The sequence below is a fragment of the Octodon degus genome, unplaced genomic scaffold (genome assembly GCF_000260255.1).
Source record: "Octodon degus isolate 3935 unplaced genomic scaffold, OctDeg1.0 scaffold00142, whole genome shotgun sequence".
Classification (NCBI taxonomy): domain Eukaryota; kingdom Metazoa; phylum Chordata; class Mammalia; order Rodentia; family Octodontidae; genus Octodon; species Octodon degus.
This window is the reverse complement of record NW_004524718.1, coordinates 6,042,356-6,069,242: the sequence shown is the minus strand read 5'-3', so window position 1 is coordinate 6,069,242 and position 26,887 is coordinate 6,042,356. Positions and strand designations below refer to the sequence as shown.

At 37.5% G+C, this 26,887-nt stretch overlaps 1 protein-coding gene across 1 annotated transcript in view; it reads right to left on the bottom strand.

Annotated features, from left to right (window-relative positions):
- Plcxd3 (phosphatidylinositol specific phospholipase C X domain containing 3) overlaps positions 1 to 26,887 on the bottom strand; it is a 212,823-nt gene that overhangs the window by 160,716 nt on the left and 25,220 nt on the right. The window lies entirely within an intron of this gene.

Below are 26,887 nucleotides of genomic sequence, written 5' to 3'. Positions count from 1 at the left end.
CGAAGGCTCGAAACACATCACAAGGTATATTGAAGTTTTTAAAAAATGTCCTCTTGAAATTTGTGTCTACTTAGAACCTCAGAATGTTAGCTTATTTGGAAATATAGTTGATGCAAAGTAATTTGTTAAGATGATACAATACTGGGTTCTGATAATTCCTAGATCCCATGACTGGAATCCTCTTTAGGCTATCATAACATAATATTGTAAGCTGGTATTTTGAACAAGAAATTTATTTATCATAGTTCTGGAGGCTCGGAAGTCTAATATCAAGGTGGTATCAGATTTGGGAATCTAGTGAAGGCCTGCTTCCTAGTCATAGGTGGCATCTTCTAGTTGTATTCTCACATGGTAGAAGGGACCAGATACCACCCCGGGGTCTTATTTATTGAAGTACTATTTTAGTTACTTTTCTCACTGCTGTGACAAAAGTCCCATCACCCAAAATAAAGGAGGAAAGGTTTATTGCAGCTTATAGTAGGTAGAGCCTTCGGTCCATGGCCAGCTGGCATCAAGGCAGAACAGTATGGCAGAGTGGTATCAGGAGGGAAAACAGTCCACGGTGTGGCAAGAAAAAGGCCATGAGCCTTTCTTCTTTATTTCCCTTTCAATCCATTCAGGTTCCAAGCCTATGGGTTGGTGCCACTCATACCCGGGTAGGTTGTCTGTTTTAAGTAAATCTACTATGCCAAACAAATCAGCAGACTAGTTCAGTATCACACACCCTTACTCTTTGTTTCACACACCAGATCCAGTTAGTTCCATAAAGCCTCACCTAGAGAAACAGACCCTGGGGCTTAGCCCTATTTAAGGGAGTTCCTAGTCTCCTCTTAGATGACAACTGGGCTTCAGGAGTTCTACTTTTCCAACAGGGCCTACCTAAAGGAAGACGGCCTATCTCTGAGGAATCTGTACCTATGACAATGTCTCAGGTACAGCACTGGGAGGACACTCAAGCTGGTTGTATCTGAGAGAATACAACCCCAGAAACATATGTCTATGTCCAAGCTGCTGCTCTTCAAATTCCTTTTACCTGTTTTTTGTTCAGAGACTTCACATGTGGTTAGGACTCCTAAAGCCTATGCAGTACATGAATGTTAAGGACATAGCGGTTCACTCAACAGAGCAGGCAATGGGAGGAGAATAGCATTGAGGGTCAATAAGACACTGGATCTTTCCCATTTTCTCTACACCATGGTATTTCAGTTCATTTTCCCTGACAATTATGTATAATATTTTTAAGAAAGAAAACTGTGATAGCAATACAGGGCTGCTTATTGATGGGCATAAAGCAATACAGTGTAGATACGGGGAAAAACAAAAAGTAGAAATCAGCAGATTAACTCCAGAGACAATTCATCATCATTATAACAATGTTTTAGAGAGTAAGTCTAAGGGCAGCTGTCACAGTACTGGAGCTTAACCTGCATTCAGACTGCTTTCCTCCTTCCTCTTGACAGCATCAGGAGTGGTGAAGATTAGCCAGAGAGGGGGGTGTGGTGAGGATAAACATTTTGGAAGGCAGTTTCACATGAAGCAAATATCTGAAGCTTTGAGGGTTCCATAAAGCAATGAATGTAAAATAATAAAGGACACAGTGAAGAGCCAAAGAGTTTCCTGTGGAGATCAAAGAAATTGAAGTTGAAAGGAAAATTAGAATTAATAAAAATATAATTACGAGGGTAAAAGAGAAGGAGAAATGCGAGCAGGAGGAAAAACAGGTGTAAACAGTTATTTACCTTGATTAAAAAAAATCAGATTTGGAGAAAAAACAGGGAAGCTTCATAATTTTAATTCAAACAATAATAGTGCAATGCTGATTCTGTGCTATGCTTTGTGCCATATGCTGAAAGCCAGTGGTGGACAATACAGTGATTTACAGCATATAGGCAGGACAGCGGACTGTGTCATTCACCCAGTGCTGAGCTCTCCTGGAAATCTGAATATTTTTCTTAATATTATGAAACCTGAAACAGAATAAATGGGCTGAAAATGAAAAACAAGGATTAGAAGGAAATGATTCAAACACATTTATTTTAAATAACTTGTATTTATTTTAGAATTTATAAACATATTTAAGTGGGAAAAGTGCTTATCGGATCTTGTCAAATAACTTCTTTAGAAATAATTGGGCATTTTTATATAAATGCAACATATGCACATTTTAATTACATATTTCTAAATTAAAACATATGTTAATATTTTTCAGGGTGTTTGGTCCTAAAGTTTATTTCCTTTTCTTTTGTATAGACATTCCCATAGAATATGGTTTGATTTTCTTTCTTGCTTTGTGTTTTTCCTAAGAAAAATACTTTTCTCAAATGCCCATTATTCTTCCATTTGTCCAAAGAGAAGAACAATAAAGTTGCCAGCTCAGTCCTGCCTTGCCCTTCTAGATTCTTCTATCAGGGTCAGAGTTGCAAAGCGCATCTACCTTGAGGGGTAAAATGGCAAAAGTGACTTCCAGGCACTTTGCCTTTGAGTGGGTGAGGAAGAGCTCGCATCTTGGGCCTTTCTAATGTAAAAAGTTCCTCCAGACTACCAGGAGGAACAAAGTAATCTCTAGGATTTTTAAACTGCAGTTAAAAAAATCACACCCAAAAGCATGGTGGAATAACTTGGTTCAAAACCATCCAATGAAACTCCTCTGCTGTAAAATTGAGGTGAAAGATTAATGGACATAACCTTAAATTTAAAAAACAAGGACTGCCACAATGAATAATTAATATAATACAAACCAAACTCAGTCTTACTATTTTTGAAAAAAATTATAAATTCACAGCAATAAAATGTATGAATCATTTCACCACACTAATCAAGACCCATGAGCATACCAATGTCAAATACCAAATTTGCGAGATTAAGAAAAAGCTCATAATGTCATAGTCCTGTCTTAAGTCAGCTCACTGAGTAGACAGCAATCCTTTTCTCCTTTCAGCCATTTCTACCTGATTTCATCGGAGACATCTCCATACTATGATTCCTCCATGTCTTATCTTTTTTCTAGGTGGCAATGTCTTTAGCCAGTAATGCTACATACCTGTCAGGTTCATATCTATTCTCAGCAACTTTCTTTTGTACCCAATGTATGGATTATCTCTATTAAGGGCATAACTGAACATTAGTATTCATTGAACATCTATTATTGTGTGCTTACCATTCTATTAAGGGGAAGGAAACAAAGAATGACTAGATACATAAACACAATCCCTGCGATGACCTAATGGTCAAGTTCAAGATGGAGCACCAGCAACAGCCTCAGGTCAAAGTCAGCTCTAGGAAATAGCTTACCTATGAATTGCAAAGAGACAAAGAACTACAACTGAGATTTCAATAGCCTGTTTTCCAACAAAGGTATATACATACAGAATATAATGGAATGATTTGCAATCTTCACTAGATGTGTTTTCCACATCCTTTGTCTCCCTATTTATTTTGTAAGCCTACCAGAGGCAGGAAATGTTTTATTTCTAGTATACCAGTGCCTGCCATTGTGGAGAACATGTTGTTAAGTTTTAAAAGCCGTTGACTGAATTTTAATGGATTTCCCCTTTACACCTGTTAAGCTGTATCCCCAACCCTTTAAAATCTGGGTGAATAGAGGTGCTCAAATGTAAAGTTTAATTTTGATATGTACAACTCTTATCAATGAATTGCCCATCTTCCAATATGTGGATGTTCAGACCTATCTTTTTCAAAGTATATGTATGACTTTTGTTTTAGTGACATTGTGGACTTGGTGAGCAAGAAATTAGTGTGCTCATATAAAAAGTATTTTATCAGGAGAGTTCTTATTGCTCTGTGAGAACTGAAAAATGCATGGCCATATTTATGACAAAATTATTATGCATTTATACAATGCAATTTTATTTGAAATCTTTAATAATTAGATTTGATGTACGATCACAAAGTGGCTTGCAAGTTTGCTTATGCTATTTTGTAAATAACTTAAAGATCTTGCTTATGAATGTACAATGTGATTGGAGTTATACTTTGATTGTTTTGGAATTATTATTTTTCCTAATTGCTATTATTGCTTAGATACTTTGTATCTTTGATCAAAGAGCTTATAACCAGCTCTGGCTTCCAAATGTAGCAAGTTTTTTACTTTTTCTTTCATTAGCAAATACATTCATAATATTCTCAGTAGTGTTCCATCTGTGTTCTGGAAAAATTGGTTTGCCATTTTCTGAATGACTCAAAAGTTATCTGGGCTACAGAAAATAAAATGGATAATTGTGTTATTTAATAAATTTGATATTATATTAATTTACTAAAAATAAACTAAAATTTCCCACCTAGCATTGGGATAGACTTCATAAACTTACACAGTAGGCAAAAACAAAAGGTAAACACAAGTGTGTTATGTACTAGGAATGAAAAGAAGAAAAACTTAAGTTAAAGAAGCCTAAAGAAACAGTACAATGCATACCTGAAATTATTTTCCTACCTTCTCTCCCTTCCTCCATCCCTGTGTCCCTCTATCCCGCCCCTTCTCCCTCCTTTTCTCTCCCTACCTTCTTCCATCCCTCCCTCCCTTGCTTCCTCCTCCCTTCTTTTCTTTCTTCCTTCCTTTCTTCCTCCCTTCCTTCTTTCCCTCTTTTCATCCTTTTTCCATTCATTTCTGTTTTTTGCACCTTACTAAAGATCAGGAAATTATTCCGCCTACTTCCCAAATCTGTAACGGTTTGGGGAGGAATAATATATTTTAAAGTAATAATTCTTCACTGAGTCACTGCAATCTGCTTCATATATGCTTAGAAAAAAATTCTTCTTTATTACATGAGCAGTAAAACTATAGTGGTTTCTTCTCTTCCAAGTCATGAAGTTATAGGTACATTTGTGATCACTCACTTATTAGTGTACACCAATATTCCTACTCTTAGCTCTATTTCTACAGTATCATAGAAGCTTCTGATGATGCTTCAGATGATTAGGGAGAAAGAGAGCAGGAAAGAGAGAGAGAAAGAGAGAGAGATGGAGAAAGAGACAGAGAGAGAGACAGAGAGAGAGAGAGCAAGAGAGCAACAGACAGAGACAGAGAAATAGGAACAAAGAGACAGACATAGACAGACATAGACAGACAGAGAGAGGCACAGAGAGGCAGAGAGAGACAGGAAGAGAGAGAGGAGAGAGAGAACACAGAGAGAGAGAGAGGCAAGAGATAAGAGAAAGAAGAGAGAGAGAGAGAGAGAGAGAGAGAGAGAGAGAGAGAGAGAAGAGAGAAGAGAGAAGAGAGAGAGAAACAATGAGCCACCAGGATTACTTGAATGTGATAGAGGTTGAAGCAGCTCATTCAGTTCCCAAGTCATTGCAGCAGACAAGTACAGTGCTGCAGTGAGGACCCAATCACGTTCCACTTCAACACTTGAGTCCCACCTTCTTATCACAGACATGACTCAGAAATTGAATTGTGATAACTTCATCTCAGATTTCTATGTTTTTCATTAAGTGTTCATTTTATTTCAGGTGTCAAATCTACTAAAGAAGTAGATCTCTAATAAGTGGCAACTCTTATCTATCTAGAGTCTTGAAGTGTACGTAAGACTCTCCTGGTAGTCCAAGAACACCTCGGGTCATGTGTGCAAGAGGCTCAAATTTATGAAGGATGTTCAGTCCAGACAGCAGTTGTCAGACCACTGTAAAGGGCATGCAAAGTTAGGAGTTACAATATTTAGAAAAGCTAAAACCAGAAAACTACATCAAGCAAATAGAATAAATTCTAGTCCAGTTTACAAACTCAGTGTAATTTCCTCAGAAGTGATTATGCCTAAAGACACAGTTATCATTGTATTACTGTGAGGTTACCAGGGGGAGAGAACTAATAAAAGATCAGAAAATAATGAGGCGAAGGAAATGGAGTGTGATCAGAAGTACAGTGTGAACACATTTGTAACACATAAGACAATCTGATGGAAACATTATATGGGCAGCTGAACAGTTCTAGAACTCAAATGATTAATCTTGCTGGAAAAACAAAGTTCAACTTTTTTCATATAGCTGGTATTCAGTGCTTTAGGAATAATGATCCCATATCGAGTAAGAGACAAGGGTTAGTATAGTCCTAACTATACCATTTAGAAATTTGAGAAGAAGCAAATAAATATATGATAAAAGCTCCACATCACTAGCCATCCATGAAATGCAAATTAAAACAACACTGAGATACCATCTCACCCCGGAAAGAATGGCTATCATAAAGAAATCAACAAACAACAAAGGTTGAAAAGGCTGTGTGAAAAAAGGAACACTTCTGCACTGCTGGTGGGAATGTAGACTGGTGCAACCATTATGGAAATCAGTGTGGAGACTCCTTAAGAAACTAGGAGTTGAACTCCCTTTCAAGCCAGCTATTCCCCTACTAGGAATCTTCCAGGAGAAACTGAAAATGTCATGTCATAGTGATATATGTGTATCTATGTTTATAGCAGCACAATTTGTGATAGCCAAATCTTGGAAACAACCAAGATACCCAAGAGGAATGATTGAAAAAGATGTGGTATTTTTATACAAGGGAGTATTACTCAGATATAAAGAATGATAAACTTGAAGCATTTATTATTTAAGTGGATGCCACTTGAAGATCTACTCATAAGTGAAATAAACCAGACCCACAAGTGTAAATATTGTATAGTGTCTCTAGTATAAGAACTCAAAAAGAAAAAATACAAATAGAAAGGTACAACACAATTAGAAGGAAAGTGAGAACTTGAGGATTGGACAATGAGGAGAGGGCAAAGAGAAGAGCTGGGAAACAGGACAGGGACAAAGCATACATTTATCTGCACAAGATGGGTAAGGCAATGATCTTGAGAAACATCAGCAAGTTTTTGAAACTAGCAGTTAATTGGTAGGATTCTCACTCTGACTAACTATACATGCTGGTACCTGTGAACCAAGTAACTGCACTGAAGACAGAAACGTGTAACAGAAGGGTCACGCTTGGCATACCTGTCATTCTGATCTTCTAAATGCATACTTCTTGTCATGACATACCACTTATTACCATACTGTGTCACAAATAAAAGTTTTTTTTTAAATGGGTAATAAATGAAAAAAAGACACAAGAAAAAGAAAAAAACTGTCACAGGAAAGTCCTGCTACAGTGCTGTATATGATTAGATTTCTAAATTTCTGTGTAAAAATATGTAATTGTTTATTCATATTATTTAAATGTTTTTCATTTTTTAAATTTTTTCCCCATATTATGAAGGGACTTAATGTTTAACATATCAATACTTGATGGAAAATACCTGTTCCATGTTATGCCTAAGATGTTTGATATTCAGACAGATAGTGAAGTTAAACCCAACTGCATAAGATATAGGACAATAATAAGCTTGTCTTCTGGAGGGTTAACAACCTAAGTTTGCAGACCAAAAATTAGAGAAATAGAAGGGTTGCAAAGACAGCCAACATTTTGACCCTGTCCTTTCAAGGTTAGTGAAGACTCAGGACATAGGAGAACCTATACTGTAACATCATGTAACTCACTTGTGTCCCAAATTTTCTGATCAAGAATATTATGGGTCTACAGAGCAACATGATCTATGATGTAGAGTGTGCCTAAGGAGGGTCACATGGAGAGAAAAAATTTTCTTAGGCTTTCATAGAGAGCAAGTTGGTCAAGCAATGGCCATGACTCATCCACATGGCTGACACTCACAAAGGATCTGCAAACTGTGGTACAGGGTTACAGGATAAATCCTGAGGGTACTTGACTGACCTTGTCAGATACAAAAGTTACATTTCTTGTTATACAGGTCTTGCTTTATCTTGATCTTAATCATCCAGGAGAAAAGTATGAGGTATAAAAAGTAAAGCCATATTAATATGCTGAGCTGTGAAAGGCTCAAGTCAACAAATTTTGTGGATAACCAACTACTATTGTGGACATCCCACTACTGTTGTGGACTGCTGGACTGTGTTGGATTGTTTTGCTGAATTCATGCACCTATAGTATAACCACTAAGAAGATAACAATGTATAATTTATTAATTATGAAACTATCTTACTAATCGGTTTTGAAACTGTCTCATTGATATTTGTTTCTCAATAAAAAAATGGAAATTTGATAGTAGAGGAGGACTGAAGAAAAGTTACTTAGGAGACAGGGTAAAGTCCATGAGACTTTCCTTTGAAGATAAAGTATCTCCCTAAACAAAGATTATGAACTGATGCTAAAATAAAGAAAAACTAATGTTCATTGCCTTGACCAAGCTAGACGTATCAGAGACTTAGGGAGATCATTTTTAGTAGAATGGGAGGACACTTGTCAGATTGACTTGAAAAGAGTAAATGAAAGGTAGGAAATTGAAAACACCAAGTCAGAATTCTAAGAAAATTTGTATTAGAGGAGGCAAGTTTATATACCATATCTTTTACAACCCCATTGTATGGAATAGTTGTGTTCTCACCTACCCACTAATTCTCCTATAAAAATATATGACAGATTGATCATCTTATAAACAAAAAAATTATTTTGCAGAGTTCTAGAGATTGGAAATCTGCCGTCAAGCTACTAGCATGTTTAGGTTCTGGTGAAAGTCTTCTGGATTACAGGTTGCCAACTTCTCATTATATCATTTTGCAGCATAAATTGGACAAAGGAACTCTTTGAGATTCCTTTTGATAAGGATATTGTGGTGGGTTAAAAATTGTTGGTTAACTTGTAATAGCCCACTGAACTGAACCAGCAGGGTTCTGGGTTTGGGAGGCCTACCTAAGGATTGTAGGCAGCAGCATAAGAGGCAGAAATGGAGAAGAAACAGGCTTTGGGAAGTTGTTGAGAAGATGGTGGGAGCTGTTGGTTTTACTAGAGGAGTTTGTCATGCTGGCTTTCCTAATGAACTAGGCTGTTCTCACCATTGAAGGAGCTTAGGACTTGTTGCTGATAATGGCTATAGTTTCTTTAGGGGAATTCTGGCCCTAACCAGTGCTCAAGCACTGCTTCCTGGCTTCAGAGGTGAAGATGATGCACTGCTCAGTCTCCTGGAGAAGCTTGTCACATTGGCTTTCCTAAGGGGAACTCAGGTGTTCTCATTGTCAGAGGAGCTTGGGATGTCACTCTGGATGAGGATTTCCACATGGTACTTTTTAAGGGAACTCTGGTTCTTATTCCTGACTCCAGTTCAGCCCCCTCAGCCTGCTGGCACAGATCCTTCATGCTGCTGTCACAGACTTTCTAGCTTCCACCACTGACCTTGGGCCTTCCCAGCCCATATCTGTGAAACAGGCCTGCATGAGATGGCATGGGTTCTTAGTCTCCAATTGGACTTGTAAGGGGCGTTGCTATGGGCTCTGTTTTCAGCTGGACTCATGCAGGATATTAGTATCCAGGCCCACATTTGGATTATCTGGTCTTGGATTATCTGTGTACACAGATTTCCTGAACTCATTTTTGTTATGATGGTTTGGGTGCCTATTATAAAATAATCTATTAATTAAGCGTTTTATATTGTAATCTTCCCCATGCAATCACTAAACTACAACAGGTATGAATCCCATTTGTAAAGACTCCACCTGGCCACATATATTAGTTACTTTCTCATTGCTGATACAAAAATACCTAGCACTCAAAGTTGAAGAAGGAAAAGTTTATTTGGCTCTCAGTTTGCAGAGGTTTTAGTTCATAGATGGTATCTCAAAGACAAAGTGGCATGGCAGAGGGGCATCACAGAGGAGAAGGAGTTCAAGTCAGGTAGAAATCACCAAGCAGTAAGCTACAAGAAACAAGAAGCAACTCTCCCTCTGTGCCTTATATTGTATCTTGGCTACCCACACTAGGGTAGCACTCATACTGGGGTGTGGAAGCCTTACAACTAGCATTGCACCATGAATTAATCCCAGTATCACATCCTTGATCTAAGCATCAGACTTCCTAGATCCATCTACCTCCAAAAGGCCCTACATAGGACTGCATGAAGCTATGGGGGACACATAGATACAAGCCATAACACCACCTAGTTACTTCCCAAAGGTCTACCTCCTGATTACCAACATGGGGCGTTAGGGTTTCAACCTATGATTTTTATAGCTGGGGCATAACCATTCAATCTATAGCATCCCCTCAAAAAGAATTTCTCATAGTTTGTTTGCTTCCACTAAGAGGAGATTCACAGTTCTAGTCTCTGTTTGCTTTTACTCTGTAATTCATGTTTTGTTGAAGAGATGCAAAGGTCCCATTTTCTGTGTTGCTAAAGTAGTATAACAAAAGCTTGCATTACTGACTGTGGCAGGTGTCAGACAGGGCAGCTGCGGTGTTTCCTCCAAGATTTTCTGTGTGGTGCATTTTGGCATTAGCCACAAGCAATTTTTGTTTCACTTGCTTCTTTCTTTTCTGCCATCCAGTGCCTTTGCTTTTAGGATTACCCTTCCTCTCTGAATTCTTATCCTTACAAAAAGACAGGCTCTCTGAATCATTAAGAACTCCTCAAAATTATAGGAAAATATTTCAAAGTAAAAATTTTACTATCAATTATTCTTCAGGCATTCCTTTTAGACACATGAACAACCACAGTTGTGTAGTTAAATCACCATGTGCAGACCAGCTCATCATACTTAGTGCTGGTCACAAAATGTTTATCTTACATTTTTAATCTAATAGGATCCATGACTAGTTTCCCTGTCAGAGAGTTTTGATTTGAAGAACTCTGTGGTCTATATCTCCAGGACATGAGAAGGTAATTTAACAAGTTTTCACTATTTGAGTTGACCTTAATTGTTTATTAAAGAGTTTCTAAGACAACCCCTCTCACAAACAAATGTGAGTGAGTCAATTTTGTTGACTTGACCACTAGCAGTTGAAAAATTACTCATGGTATTACTGCCCTGTGTACTGTAAGTAGTATAGTGCATATCCTAAAAATAGAGACAGTATGATGAAATAAATAAATGAGCAAACATTCTATTTGCCCTCAATCTCCACTCTCAAAACTTGTTTCTGATTCCCATGCTGTTGTTTATCTTAGTCCTCAGAAGATGTTTCTAATATGAAGATTTATGTCTCATTGTTCAGGGAATTCACACCATTATCTCTTGAAACAGTTTCTGTGTACTTCTTTTTTGTATTTGTAACATACATATGTTGGACTTTCTGGATATGTCTTCTGTGTGTCCTAACTCTTACTTCATAGTTTTCACTTCTATATTTATGGTGGATTAACTAATGGTTAACTTGGAACACCTGGATGAACTGAGTCCAGATCATCTGGGGTATGGAAATCCCATTTGAGGATTGTTGGCAACAGCATAAAAGGAAAACTGAAAGGGAAGATGGTGTACTGTTGCTGGAGCAGCTTTTCACACTGATCTTTCTGATGTGAACACAGCTGTTCTCATCATCACAGGAGCTCAGCACCTCACTGCTCCTGAGTTCTCTTCAGCAGAACTCTGGTCCTTTCCTTGAGTAAAGGAAGCAGGTGAGGGGGTAAGGTAAGGACTCCTCCTGGCTCCAGTACTGATCCCTTTGCCTGGTGGCACAGATCCTTCATCCCATTGGCACAGACTTTCTAGATTCCACCATTGACTTTTGAATCCTTGATCATACTTTCATCAGACATTGTCCTGGCTGTATGCCTCCAGCTAGACTTGTGGGGGACATTGTCATGGCCTCTAGATCTTTAGTTGGACTCATGTAGGGCATTGCTATGGGATCTAGGCTCCCAGATAGATTCTTGTCTCTTTACTGCATGCATCAGTCTCTTGTATTCCAATGTATTTGAATTTTGGGGTAAATACTATAAAGTAATCACATAAATTATGTGCCCTAAATTAAGTCTATTCATTTTCAAACCCTGATTGTAGCAATACATTTGTGTTGTTATTACCATTTATTTTCTTTTCCTAAGATGGTTTTTATCTTCTGCTCAATGTATGAAATTATGTTTCCTTTCTATTTTAGTCACTATATTACTAAGTTCTATGAATTTTAATAATTTTCTATATATCTTCTTGCTATACTATTACTTCTTTTTATTTTTTTTATTTTTTTGGTGGAACTGGGGATTGAACTCAGGCCCTTGTGCTCGCCAGAGAAGCACTTATTCCACTAAGCCATCTCCCCAGCCCCACTATTACTTCTTATTTTATAATCTCTTAGATATTTTAGTATTTATATTGTATTCTTCACCTTTTAAAGACTAGAGCATTTTAAAATTGTTTCTGATTATTCAATTATCTATGTCTTATGATATACAGATTCCTAAGCTTGCTAAATTTATGGCATATTTTTCATTATTTGGATCTTCTCAAGTGCTTCTTATCATGCTGAAAGTGTGTCTCAGGGTTGCTTGACTATGAGGTCATCCCTGGGTAAACCAGAAGTAGTTTCAAGAAAGTCCTAGCACTGGATGTGCAGCACTCAGCAACTGGGCCCTGTTAAAGATTAGCTTAATGATACTTTTGAATATCTCTAAACTTCAATGCTTACTTCATATAGGTTCTTTTATTTTTCAATTTTAATAATTTTATTGAGAAAGAAGTAGCAATGAGAGAGTTTCAAAACAGGTTAGCAGGACAGTTACAATATTTAATACATTGCAAATTGTTGTCTTTGTAGTAGTTATCCCTAGTACAAGACACAGACTCAGGACATAGGAGAACCTATGTAACATCCTGTAACTCAATGATGCCCCAAATTTTCTGATCAAGGAGATTATGGGGTCACAGAGGAAAGTGATCAATGATGTAGAGTGTGCCTAAGGAGAGTCACATGAAGAGAAAACATTCTCTCAGACTTTCTCAGAGAGCAAATTGTTCAATCAATGGCCGTGACTCATCCACATGGCTGACACTGACAAAGAATCTACAAACTGCAGTACAGGGTTTCAGGGTAAATCTTGGGGGGATTTGACTGACCTTATCAGATTCAAAAGTTACATTTCTTTTTATATAGGTCTTACTTTATATTAGTCTTAACCATCCAGTAGAAAAGTATAAAATTGAGGTATACAAAGTGAAGCAATATTAATATGCTGAGCTATAAAAGGCTCAAGTCAACAACTTCTGACATTGTCAGTCTTGCAGATAACCCATGTCTTAGTTGCTTTTTACTTGTTGCTGGGACAAATACTTAACACTCAAATTGGAGGAAGGAAAGGTTTATTTAGCTCATAGTTACTGGAGGTTCAGTCCATATTCTGCTGGCTCCAAGGCAAATGACAGCAGTTCATGAAGCAGAAGGAAGAGAGAGGCTTGATGAATGCAGCAGCTGCTGCTCCTCTTCTGCTCTTCATTGTTTTCTGCTGCATGAACTGCTGTTGTTTGCCTTGGAGCCAGCAGAATATGGACTGAACCCTCCAGTAACTGTGAGCTAAATAAATCTTTCCTTCTTTCATTTTGAGTGTCAAGAATTTGTCCCAGCAACGATTAAAAAGTAACTAAGACAGAATTTGGTACAGGAGGAGTGGGGTCATTGCTGTGGCTATACCTGACAATGTGGATTACAAGCTTTTGGGAGTGGCTTATGGGAACAGATAGGAAAGGTTCAGAGATGTTGCCTACGTGCGAAGTGCTGAAAGAGCTTCAGCTGTTCTGTTTGGGAGATTCTAGCCAGAGCTCAGGCCAGAATTCTGATAGGAAGCCTGACTGTAAAGACCAGGTTGGGGAGGTTTCTGCTGGAAAGGAGGACAGCATTGGTTGTTGGACTGCGGATGATTTGTGTTATGGATTGGCAAAAAGTTTGTCTGCATTTTGCTCCTGTCCAGACACTTTGCCTGAGACTGAAATTAAGCACAGTGGACTAGTTACTCTTGAAAAAGAAATTTCAAAGCAGCCAAATACTGGGGCAGTGGCATGGTTGTTGTTGGGGGCTTTTAGCCAGATTTATGTTAAGATTGAAGAGCAAAGAGCCCAAAAGGATGATTTAAAATGTGAGTTTGGCCAGAAAGGAAGCACCAGGAAGGCTGTGGACTGTGAGGACAAAGCTGAGAGGATCTCCATTGCTGAGAAGGAACAAGAGAGTAGAAAAGCAGTCCTGAGGGCATCACAGGAGGTGGCAGGTTCTTGCTCTTTGCAGCCTCAGAATCACAAGGGTGAAGAATTTTGCTTTGAGGAGAAAGCTGCAGAGCCCCATGTCCCAGAATGGAGGCAGCGGCCACACCAGGTTCCAGAATGGAGGCGGCAGCCACACCAGATTGCAGAATGGCGCCAGCATAAAGAATTTGTTTCTCAGAATCAGGATCCGAGTGCTCAGCAATCCAGGCACTCAACCCCTACAGTCAAGAGAGAAGGAAGCCTGATTACTGCTCCAGCTGGCGGCAGCCCTTGGCATCATCCACGTGGCTTTGGTTGTAGGTGCATGCAGAAAGCAGGCGTTCTGAGGTTCAGAAGGCTTCCACCCAGATTTCAGAAGAAGGCCTGGGAGGCCAGGCAATGTGCCCCTGAGAGGCAGTGTGTGAAGCTGTGAGTGAGAAGCCTACTCGGTGGAGACCTCAGACATTTGAAAAAGCAAGGAATGTGGATGGTCTAAGAAAAGCTGCAAAAAGGGAGCAAAGCAGTCCTGAGAGAAAAGCCATAGGAGCTACCTGCAGAAGTGCCATAGGGGTGGAGCCACGTAAGGCTTTTGGAGCTCACAGCTCATTACAGGGTGCTCTGAATGGTCCACAGGGAACTACAGGACTTAACATTTGTCCTTCTGGACCTTGGACTTGTTTTGGTCCCAATTGTTTGTATCCTGCTGTGTATCCCTTTTGGAATGGCAATGCTTATCTTGTGCCTTTAGGTGTTGCAAGTGTTTAACCTCTCATTTGTAGAGAGGCTCACAGCTAAGAGTTTGCCTTAGATCTTGGAGGTTTGGGACTTGGACTTTTCAGTGTTGCTGAAACTGGTAGGACTTTGGCAACTCTTAGAGATGGACTAAAATGTCTTTTGCATAAAGAGATGTGCATGAGTCTTTGGAGGGCCAGGGGCAATATGTCATGGTTCTAATGTTTACAATGTTCAATATGTAAAATGTTTAAGCATGTCTGTGTACCTGGAAATTGGCTTAAAAAAGTATATGTCTAGTTGCCAAGTTGATAAGGGGTGGATTGTGTTAATTGATACATTGTGTCAACTTGGTTAAATCAGCTCCCCAGTTCTCAGCGAGGGGACCTATCCCTGCAGGTGGGTAGGGCCCAGGAATTGAGAAAGGCTTCCCGCCACCCTGCCTGGTTTCCTGCCACCCTGCCCACTTCCGTGGAGTAGTCTCAGTTCACAACTGTGCCATTTTGGAGGAGCTAAGATCTTCCCTGTGGAGCGCCGGTCTTTGCAGTCAGTGCAGAAAGAGGAGAGAGGCTTGATGGACACCGCAGCTGCTGCTCCTCCTCTGCTCTTCATTGTTTTCTGCTGCATGAACTGCTGTCATTTGTCCTGGAGCCAGCAGAATATAGACTGAACCCTCCAGTAACTGTGAGCTAAATAAACCTTTACTTCCTTCATTTTGAGTATTGGATATTTGTCCCAGCAAGGAGTAAAAAGTAACTAAGACAACCCACTACTATTATAGACTACTGGACTATATTGGATTACTCTGCTGAATCCATGCACCTGTGGGTTCTTTTTTCCCCTAGTATTTTTATTTGCATTTTCTAGATATTTCCTTTTTCCAAAGTTTAACATATTTATAGGCTAATCTGTTTTATCATTTATTTATTTTTTTAACAGCTAATGCTTATTTTTTTAAAAAAGAGTTGATCAATTTTGCATGCTTATATCTGGTAATCTTCCTATTTATTTTTTGTGGTTTTATTTTTATTTTTTATTTTTAAATTTTTTAGTTTGATATTAGTATGTGTGTGCATTTCATAGTGTTACATTCCTTGTGTGGATTTGCTATATGTACATCCCACATTCCGACCCTTTTAATTTTTAGAAGCATTTGGCCAGCTTTTCTTCCATGAGTTTGAGGTAGATGGGAGAGGATTCAGCATGTGCCTAATTCTCAGTCCATTCCCTTGAATCAGAAACCTTCCCTTGGTCCTTGTTTTACCTTTACTTTTAATCTGATCATGAACTAAGGAATTAAGAAAAAATAAAGGTTGAATAAAAGAGCAACTTATACATAGATCTTGCTTTATCTTGGTCTTAACCATCCAGCAGAAAGTTATAAAAATGAAGTATAAGAATTAAAGCCATGCTGTTATGTTGAGCTGTAGGGGACTCAGGTCAACAATTTCTGACTTTGCCAGTGAAGTGGAAGACTCAGTACTATTATGGACTACAGGACTCTTTTAGAATATTTTGCTGAGTTAACACACCTATAATATTCAAATAATGGAAATAAACAAAAAAAAAGGATGAATGTCCATTTTGTATCTGTGTATTTAAAATGCTTAGGATAGATATATAGTTACATTCTCTTAATGAATAGAGGGATCTGTTCCAATAGTGTTTGTAAATAGGACATCATGTCTGCATCTTGTACAGCAATTAACCATTAGGAAGAATGTATGCAATGTGTTAATTATTGAAACTGTCTTACCAATTTGGTTTGAAACTGTCTCATTACTATTTGTTTCTCAATGAAATTATGGGGAAAAATCATTAAAAAAAAGAAACCTAGAGCTTTGTCAGGGTATCCACAGACTGCATGCTCTAAGGCTATGTTCTATGCCAGCAGAAGATCCTGGGAGTATGTGTCTGTGGACTAAGAACTGGACTGGCCATTACAAACATCTATTTTTAGCTCTGCCTTGACTTTTGAAATAGCCTGAGGAAAAAACTGCTGTCTTAGCTCTCATACTGATCCTCCTTACTAACCTTCCTCCTCAACTCAATGTGAAAATACACTTCTGTTATGAAATTGACCAACAGTCATTAAGCCCTAAATTTCTAACTGACCAAACAATATGTTGAATAAGAAAAGAATTGGCTTTTTGAGTCTTTTTTCTTGTCTCACTTTATCCTGGTGCAAACACAAAGAGAACCTATTTCTTTCATCTTTTTCCCGTGATTTCATTAAGCAGCACTCATAAAAAATATTACTCTCTCTCATATACTTTCAATTTATGAAGTGTTGCAGTCTCCAATAGATCAAAATCTTATAAAAATGTGACTTCAAGATACTACGTATAAATGCCTAGTAAAACATTATAATCAGAAATTGTTCTTAAAGATTTCATCAAAACTATTTTAAATGTGCAATAAATGATTACTGAACATGAGAAGTATATTTTAAAATGTTATAAAATAAACGAATCAATCTAGCAATGTAGTAAGAAAATAATATTATCCATAAAGTGTACAAGAATCATAATGTTTTATAAAACATCAGTAATTATTTGTAAACACCAGCAATGAAACAATGACAGAGGAAAATTAAGTTTTATATTCATTTATGTTAATGTTTCCAATACTTTTCTTAATGGTATGAGTCATTAATTAAGTCACAATATTATTTCACTCAGATGAAAGATTCTACATCATCAATCATTTTCCTCTGTGGCCCCATAATGTCCTTGATCAGAAAATTTGGGACAACACTGAATTACAGGATGTTACAGTACAGGTTCTCTTATGTCCAGAGTCCTCATTGACCTTCAAGGGCTAGGGCCCAGATGTTGGCTATCCTTGTAGCCCTTCTTTTTCTCTAATTCTTTGGTCTGCATATTTAAGTTGTTGACCCTCCGAATGAGAAGCTTAATGATATTATTTCCTTAAGACACAGGCTTTTGAGCTTAACACCAGTATCTGTCTGAATATCAAGCACCTTAGACATAACATGGAACAGGTATTTTCTGTCAATTGTTGATATGCTAAACTTTAAATCCATACAGAATGTGAAAAAATGCAAAAAAAATTTAAAAATAGAAATACAATTATAAATTTTTACACAGAAACTTAGAAATCTAACCATATACAACATTGCAGCAGGACAGTCCTGCATCTTGCACTATGAGTAACTACTACAAAGACAACAATACGCAATGTATTATTATAACAGTCCTACTAACCTGTTTTGAAACTGTCTCATTGTTACTTCTTTCTCAGTAACATTAATATAAAAAATAAAATAAAACATCATGCATATAAAAAAGAAAAAAGGATCCTAGGTACCAAGAGAACCTATCCACAGCCTCTATCTTCTTAAATACCTGGGTGTGTGTCTGTGTGTGTGTGTGTGTGTGTGTGTGTGTGTGTGTGTGTGTGACACAGAGACTAAGTGTGGTGCAGCCAAAAACAAGAGTGGGCGGATAACAGTTACTTTAGGAAGGAATCAGCAAAAGCCTTTGGAGCAAACAGGACCAGTAGCTCTTTCCAGTGATTTTTACCAGCTGAAGCATCATATAAATGCACATGCTGTAGAGCGAGTTTAGGAAATATGGCAGATTAAATACGCATGTTTATCTCCCATTTCTTTGGGAGAGGGTAGTGAACAATGAGAACAGTAAGAAGACTGAGACATAAATATCTAAAGATATAACATGGGTAAACAGATGAATGAGAACCACAGAAGAACCAAAGAAGCTGAAACCCAAGAACCTGGAAATGGGAATACTGTTGAAAGGAGGGACAATCACTCCACAGCGCCCTGAAGAAATGTAAGACTGAGAAGCACCAGGTATGGAAGCTGCAGTGTGGTGACAAGTGGGAAACACACATGAGCCAAAAGTCTCTGATTCAGAGCATTCCTATGTAAGTCTCTTCTATACCACACCACTGATACAGATTTCTCCTCTAGAACTAGATGAGAACCAGGATTTTGCTGAGAGAAATTGATACATGAGAGGCACATGTAATGTGGCATTTAAAGGTGGGCAAATTTCAGCAAACAGTAAAACTGCCAGCTTGGATTCTGGCCTGTTCTAAATCTAAAATTCTGAATAAGCAAAAGACTAGAATATTCTTTTCTGTATAACTTGAAAAGCCCCTGAGAAGAGCAAAAAAGCAACCACCAACAATAACAACAAAATATACACCAGACATTTGGAGAAGTGTCTCCCTGAGTACTTGCTGTCTGAGCACCTTCCAACTAATCCTGAGGTTTAATATACTACAAAAAGACATTGGTATAGAAATGGACTCAATTCCAAATATATGTTGGCAAGTGGAGATTTACAGCCCAGAAACAAGGGTCAGTGGACAGAAATTTTCTAAGAGAAATTTTCATCAAGGGTAAGGGAGCATTCTGGCTCAGATAAATTTAGAGGATTCATGCTGAAGTAAAAAATATGGTTACATTACCTAGGGGACTATGCTTGGACGATAGTGAAGGTAAATGCTTTTCCTAAACTAATTTAGCAGGATTCATGCTAAAATTGAGCTACATAAGGCTGACAAGGATCAGTATTAATGTATGAGGCCTAAAACTGCCTGATAAGAGTGAGGTCAAGGACAGATTCCTTGTCATTCCCAAAACATGCATATTCATCACTTTTATAATCATCATCTTTGAGCCTCCAATAAACCTACTAATAGCCCTAAATATGAGTGAACATCTAAGGGCAATCACATATTTGATTGAAGCCTTTGACATAAAAAGACAGAAAAATGAAGAAAAGAGATCTCTAAGGATGCAGATTATTAGAATTTTTACAAAGAAACAAAAATATAGAAAGTTACCAAACAATCAATAAAGGAAAATTTCTGAGAGCAAATCATATGTTTATAAATTGAAACAACTACAATTAATTACCTAGCAAAGTGAATAAATCAAAGGAAATGATCAGAGTTCAACACATTGGAGATAAGTGATGAAAACAAAATAATATTATTTTCTGGTATCTAGGGATTCAAAATTTTATATCCTAAATATATTGTCATATTTAACACAAGCACATGTTAAAATGATTTTCACAAATAATAAGAACAATTCTGTTTTTGGTTCTGACTCTTCTACTTTCTAGCTGGGTGGTGACAGCAAGCAGTTTAGCCTTTGTGTATTTTAACTTCTTCATTGGTGAGACAGAATAAGAGGACCTACTTCATGATCATACAGGATTTAGTAAGATAATGTATAAAAATAGTGCCTGAAATAATATACACCAATTTATCTCATCATTTTCTTCATTACATCACACAAAACACAGACCTTACCTCTAAATATAGAAAACTCTACAAGATATCAGAAATGACAAACATAAATAAGAGCTGTATATTGGATTTAAAGAGCACTACTTGTTAGAACAATGCATTGGCAGGCTCAGGTCTGACGAGTCCCGGGGGAATGCCAGGCTCCTGAATTTTGAGCACTAATTATATGTGAGTGACAAATCTGTTGAACATTTGTAACATCATAGCCATGCAGGTTTAATTTTTACCCCTGAGTCTTTAATTTTAAATGTTTAATGCCCAATATTTAGAACTTTAGAAACATAAGTGAAACATAATCAGTGTATTGGTTTAGTGGGCAGCGGTTACCTAGTTAAAGGGAAGTACCTAACTAAATAATTTAACCCCAGATGATATTATAACTGCAACCAGAGAATGATATAAGGTAAGGATCAGAGACAACAGGAATAAGTAGGAGAGCTAAGACCTCAGATTCAACATCATAAGTCAATAAACATCGCCTATAACTTGACAAATTAGGGGACATGCCTCAGTGGCACCGTGCCTACCTGCCAAGTGCAAGGCCATGAGTTCAATTCCTAGTACCAAAAAGTAATGTGTCCTGACAAATTGATGAGCATCAATATAATTGTTATTTTGATGTATGGAGATAAGCAGCAGGAGACGCAGCTAAAAGAATGCTGAGTAGGCTACCACAGCATGGGATTGAATAGGGAAGTTTTGCTTCTCAATAAGTATAAATATATATATACTGCTGTACTGTATAATATTTTACCTATGACTTGTTTATAAATTACTTATCATAAATAACAAGATAAAAACTAAAAACACTGAAGTGAATCATGGTGCATGAAAAGGCAATCATTACTGAAACCCTACTCTGTGCCCGTCATGTAAGATCCTGACTGGATTAAACATAATCAGTCCTAAGCCTAAGGAGTTCACAAGCTAGTCAGAGAACTCAACAGGAAATCTTGACATGAAACAGCTAGATAAAAATCACCAACAGCATGTGCCAAAGCAAAGGAACCTGAGCAGGTAAGCAACCCATTTGTCCTTCCTAGGTAGGTGAAGTTCTGTAAATAATGTCCTGAACAGAATGACACATACATTATGAAACTCTTTACAAAAGGAATATGGCCTAAGAATTGAGTAAAACATTTCCTTTCTTTACTCTATAATTATAATTTTTCTCATGACTTTATATTTCCTTGCTGTAAAAGACAGCAAGAGAGGTAAGGCATAAGGAAACATATAAGCTACATTAAATTCTATGTGATAGATTAGGAAACGATTGTTACTGAGTTTTCATCCAAGTGAACTCTTTTCAAAGGCTTTGGATAGTTAAAGTAGGTACATAAAAAGAAAGTGAAAAATCTAGACCATAACTTCTGTATAATAAAATAACATGAAATTTTGTGACAGGCTAACCATATTGTTCTATGTAGACATAAAATTACTATAGTTTAAGACTCTTCTGTTTTGAAAGGTAATGGTTGTTTGGAGTTAGTGTTTTTCAGCAATGCTCAAGATTACTAGATGCATTTTGGTTTGCTCTTAGTACTTAGGGGATTTTTCCCAGTACTTAGTACTTAGGGGAGTTTTCTCAGTACTTAGGGGATTCATTAACTCACCAGCAAAGGAAAAACCACTCATTTTACATGCTAATATAAATCTTAAATTACATCTCCATTATAAAAGGATAATTGTTTCATTCCACAGGCAGAACAGAGGAATCATGTTTCTGTTTTTTTCAGGAGAGCATGTGTTCTTTTAGAAAACATTCATAGTGGATTCAAATATTCACATCAAGTTTGCAAATAATCCAAAACAATTAATGAAGTTATAACCTTCTATCTCCTTATGATATTTTAAGTAGAAGACTTATTTATAAATGCTTTACTTTTTAAGTATGTTTTAAGTATGCTTAAAAGAATCTACACATGAGAAAGATATTCTAGATGGTTATGGAGATCCTGCCTGGTTTTAGAAATTAGCATGTAAATTAGCCTCAAAGTGGAAAATCCATTACCAGGAAATTGAGGATTAACAGTAAGTCAAAAGAGTAGACAAGGAACTCTGACACACTTGGCCTTTAATAAATCAATTATAATTATTAAGAGTTCTATAACAAAATACAAAATATTAACTTGGCCACTAGTACAAGTAGGGCACATTTTTCATTTTCTCTTGATCCCAAATACTAGTATTATAATATGTGAAATGATAGTAGGACCATTTACATTGAGGTCTACTGAGCAGAGGAAAAATGCAATCATAGAACAGCCTGCAAAAGTTGCCCTGTCTGTTATTATAGTACTTGGATATACCTCTCTTCCTATCCCTCAATGAAAACTTATAAGAGGTTTCTTCCTCCTCTTAATTTCAAGCAAACATACACACCTCAAGAGTCCTTAAGAATGAGTACCATATTCTCATAGGAGCCCTGAAATTCAGGATAACACTTCTCTTGTGTGTAGATTTCTGAGCTTGTCCAAGAAGGAATAACATTTAAGAAATAACTGGAAGACCACATATGTCATTGTTACAGCTCCAAAGATGAAGTTAATGACATTTTTCAATGTGGTGATGTGTGTATATATGTGTGTGTGTGTGTGTGTGTGTGTGTGTGTGTGTGTATGTAATGATTAGAAACACACAAATATATCTTCAAAAGAATATAACATACAAGATCTTGTAAGATTTTCAATTTTTGTACTCCTTGCCTCCTCCTCTGTCTTCTGAGAATGAAGCACACAGATTTGGGGGCCTATAATCTGTCAGGCATCTGTCACCAAAGCACAATACACAATCTCTAATCCTCACAACTGTGAGAGCTATGCAAAAAAATGTTAACTTATCACACTTGACCTGTATTCTTATAAAGACCTACTTACAGGTTTCACTCTGGGATAACACCTAAGAACTTGGATCACCATCACTAGAACTGATACATTATTTATGTCATGGTCACTGTCTCCTTACTGGGACAAAATACCAAACACCCACAAAATACCAATAAAGTACCAATGAATTAAAGGAGGAGAACTTTATTTTGACCCACAGTTTCCAGTGTCTCATTCAGTTCATGCATGGTTGATCAACAGCATGCTGTTAGAAAGCTGCTCACATAGTGGTTGGCAGGAAGCTGAGAGAGAGGTAGGGGACATGGTGAGCAGTGTGCCCTTCCAGGTCACACCACAGTGAGCCACCTCCTCTGACTGGATCCTGCCTCTCTCTAGGACAAGCAGTGATGAGCTCATCAGTGGATCCGTCACTGATGAGCACAGTATGCCATGATCCACCATTTTCTAGAATTTTCCATGCTCTTCACTTCTGCACACATGACACTCTGAGGTGGCATTTCTGATGTAAGGAATAAACAGCTCCCAAAATACTTGAACAAACCATAGAATTTATGCTAAGTATCTTCTTCTGGATGTCTGCAATTTGCTGCTTACTTGCTCATGATAAATGACAGCTTTGAATATGACCATACGCTGACTTCTGTGATAACCCCACAGCAATGCCAAACAAGAGCCAGGTTGCCCCACCAGCTGAGCATCAGGTAAAAGTTGTTTTTTTCTAAACTACAACCTTATTATTATGTTTAGTTGCAGTGTTGGAACCCAATAAGTGGGTTGTGATTTGCAGTTTGGGTACTTGGTTCTAAAATATTGCTATCACTGCCCAGCACATCACTATGCCTGAGGTGGCTCTTGGGGATCTCAATACAGAAAGTATTCTTAGCAGTCTACATTTTACAGGGCCTAAAAGAGAACTACAGGAGAGTTAAGACAATTCCAAAGTCTTCATCAAGACTTTTAGGAAGGGTCAAAACTTATTCTAGAGTAATGTAATGCTTAACATGTTAATCTTCTACTAAATGTAAAACGGTTGAAGACATGGTTACCCTACTGCATTGTGCATAATGAAGGTCTTCCCATTTCCTGGTACAAGTATATTTGACATATGTGCATATATCTATATCTACTATATCTCTATCTCTATCTATCTATCTATCTATCTATCTATCTATCTATCTATCTATCTATCTATGATACTTCAGGCCAATTTAGCCTGCTACCTGCTTTATGCATGTTCTCGTTCTGTGGTCTGATAAAGAACTCCCTAAGTGCCTAAAAGCCAGAGCTCATGTGATATTTCCGGCAGTATGAATCTGAAAAAAATAAAAAACACTTCATTTTTCTGACCTTCAATTTTCTCTTCTGAAAAGTGTAGGTAAAGGTATTACCCTAACAGCGCAATTACAAACATGTAATGAAATACTATAGACTAAAATAATTTTTCTCAAGGTAAAAATTTAAGAAATAGTTCTTGCTACCAATAATAACTGTAGTTGCTAAATATGCAGTGATTTTAATCCTTTGTACAGTAGGATATAGAGCTTTTTGTAGATAACCAGGACCACAAGTTTGAGCGCAATCTGTGTAACTTTACAATTTGGTGAAATCTTGTCTAAAAATAAAATATTAAAAAAGAGCTACAAGGGCTGGCCAGATATCTCAGTGGATTAAAGTGCCTGCTTAGGCAGACACAGGGGTTGGGGGTTTGATACCCCGGGCCTGCCATTCCGGCCCTGCCCTCAGGGTGTGATGAGATGGCAATGGAAACTGGGTACTCACCTGTAATCCCAGCACTTGGGAAGCTATAAACAGGCAGATCACTATAAATCCAATCTCGTAGTGAGACCGTGTAGATCCTGTAGACCCTGTCCTAAATACATTAAAAGAAAAAGAGCTGGGGATGTAATTGAATGCAAACACCCTGGGTTCAAACCCCAGTACCACACACAAAATATCTTTTATTAGCATAAAGTTACTAGAAAGGAAGTAACTAGAATTAGGCCAATTCTAGTAACTAAAAAATAACTAGAATTTTGGAATCAGAAAACTTAGATTGAATGCCCATATCTGTTCACAGAATTGGAGCCAATTTCGAGTCTTCACTGAGTATCGGTAGCCCAATGCAGATAGGCCAGAGACTCTTCTCTGGCTTCATTTTGAAAGGTACATCAAAGGGTCAAGAGCCTATTCTTTCAGCTATTTGCTCTGCAGTGGTATTTGGGACCAAAATATCCATTCCAGTGTTCCTTGACCCAGCCTTCCTGTACTGCAGTAATTTCAAACTATAAATTTCTCATAATCATGGTTTGCTTCAGAAAAGAAAAAAAAATCTCATCTAGGCACCAGAAGTCACTTTGAAGAGGCTGTCCTCCATCTCAGCGCAATTTCAGAATTATCCACTACTAGATTATCCTTTGCTTTTTTCAGATTGCAATTGCAACTGACCTAATTTGTAAAGATTCCACTGAAAAAAAGCCTCATTAAAAGCCTTTATCTTTAGCAGCCTCTCTTTCCTCCTCCAAATGATCTAGGTCAGAGTGGCCTAGTTGGGAAAATCGCCATCACTATAAACCCTCTGAAGGTAGCCTGTAAAGAATAGAGTGTCCAAGGATTGTTGACCATCCTGTAAAGACTAGGGAAGGTATTGAAGGTGTTTGAGCAAAAGGACTTAAAAACTTCCTGAAAAAGTATAGTAGTAGCTAAATTCTATTTTACCTTCCCTGAAAAAATAGTTTTTTTTTAAAAAAAAATTTATTTATTTATGTGCGTGTGTGTGTGTGTGTGTGTGTGTGTGTGTGTGTGTGTGTGGCCAGCTCAGCCCACCAGGGGGCGGGACTGGCTGGCATGTGGTGCTGGGGGATTGAACCACGGTCCCTGTGCTTTAGCTAAACTTGTTCTAAGTAGGTGCTTTAGACCACTGAGCCATCTCACCAGCCCCTGAAAAAATAGTTTTAAGAGCCCTCTGGCACTGATCTTCTGGCTGATAATACAAGAGGCATTGCATTTATCACTATACTTCATGAAAAAGTGGAAATAATGGACTATGTGCAAAATATCACAATGACAGAGTTTTTGTCAATTAGGCTTTCTCACAATAGTATGGACTTCAAAGTTTCAGTGGCACACACTCAGAGTTAATTTCTTACCAGAGAAGTTAAATGATAATTAGTCAGAAGAAATTTTTTTTTTGTATAAGAATGCATCACATTTAGCATCATCTGCCTTCTGAAAAATTAGGAATTAGAAAGATTGAATGAAACTACTCCACCATAAATAATTCTTGACTATTGGCCTTAATTGGCAGATGATGGAGCTGATTTGCATATATCAGCACTAAATATCTAATATTTCATAACAACCTAATTGTTAAGTTGCTTATCTATGTGAGGTTTTTTATCTATGTGAGTTTATTTCAAGTCCAACTGGTGACCTTTGTTAAAGCTACTTGTGCCCCCAGTCAGTTATGATTTGTTTTCATTTTGTTGGCAGGTGTTCAAAGGATTACAGTTGAATTCCTTGGGGAAAATGAAAAAGTGCAAGTTGAACATACATGGCACGAACATGTACGTTTTTGCTGTTGTTGTTGTTTGTTTTTGTGGTACTGGGGACTGAATTTAGGATTCTGCGCTTGCCGGGCAAGTGCTTATTCTGCTGTGATATCTCCCCAGTCCATGAACGTGGACACTTAAAGACAGTTTAAAATGGTAAACTTTATGTCATGTACATTTTAACACAATAGAAACTGTTTAAAGCATTTAAATATTGAAGTTCAAATTATGTTTCTTTCAGCTTAGTTTTTATATAAAAAGTCACAAAATTGTGAAAATATAAACATCCAGACTAGTAAATACAATTGTAAACAGCCGAACATATAAAAAAAAAGCTTCTTAAAAATATCTCTATGTGACATACAGTTCAACAGTCTAAAATAAAGCCACATCATGAAAAATGATTAAATATATTGGTTTTATGAGAGCAAGACAGAGAGAGAGAGAGAGAGAGAGAGAGAGAGAGAGAGAGAGAGAGAG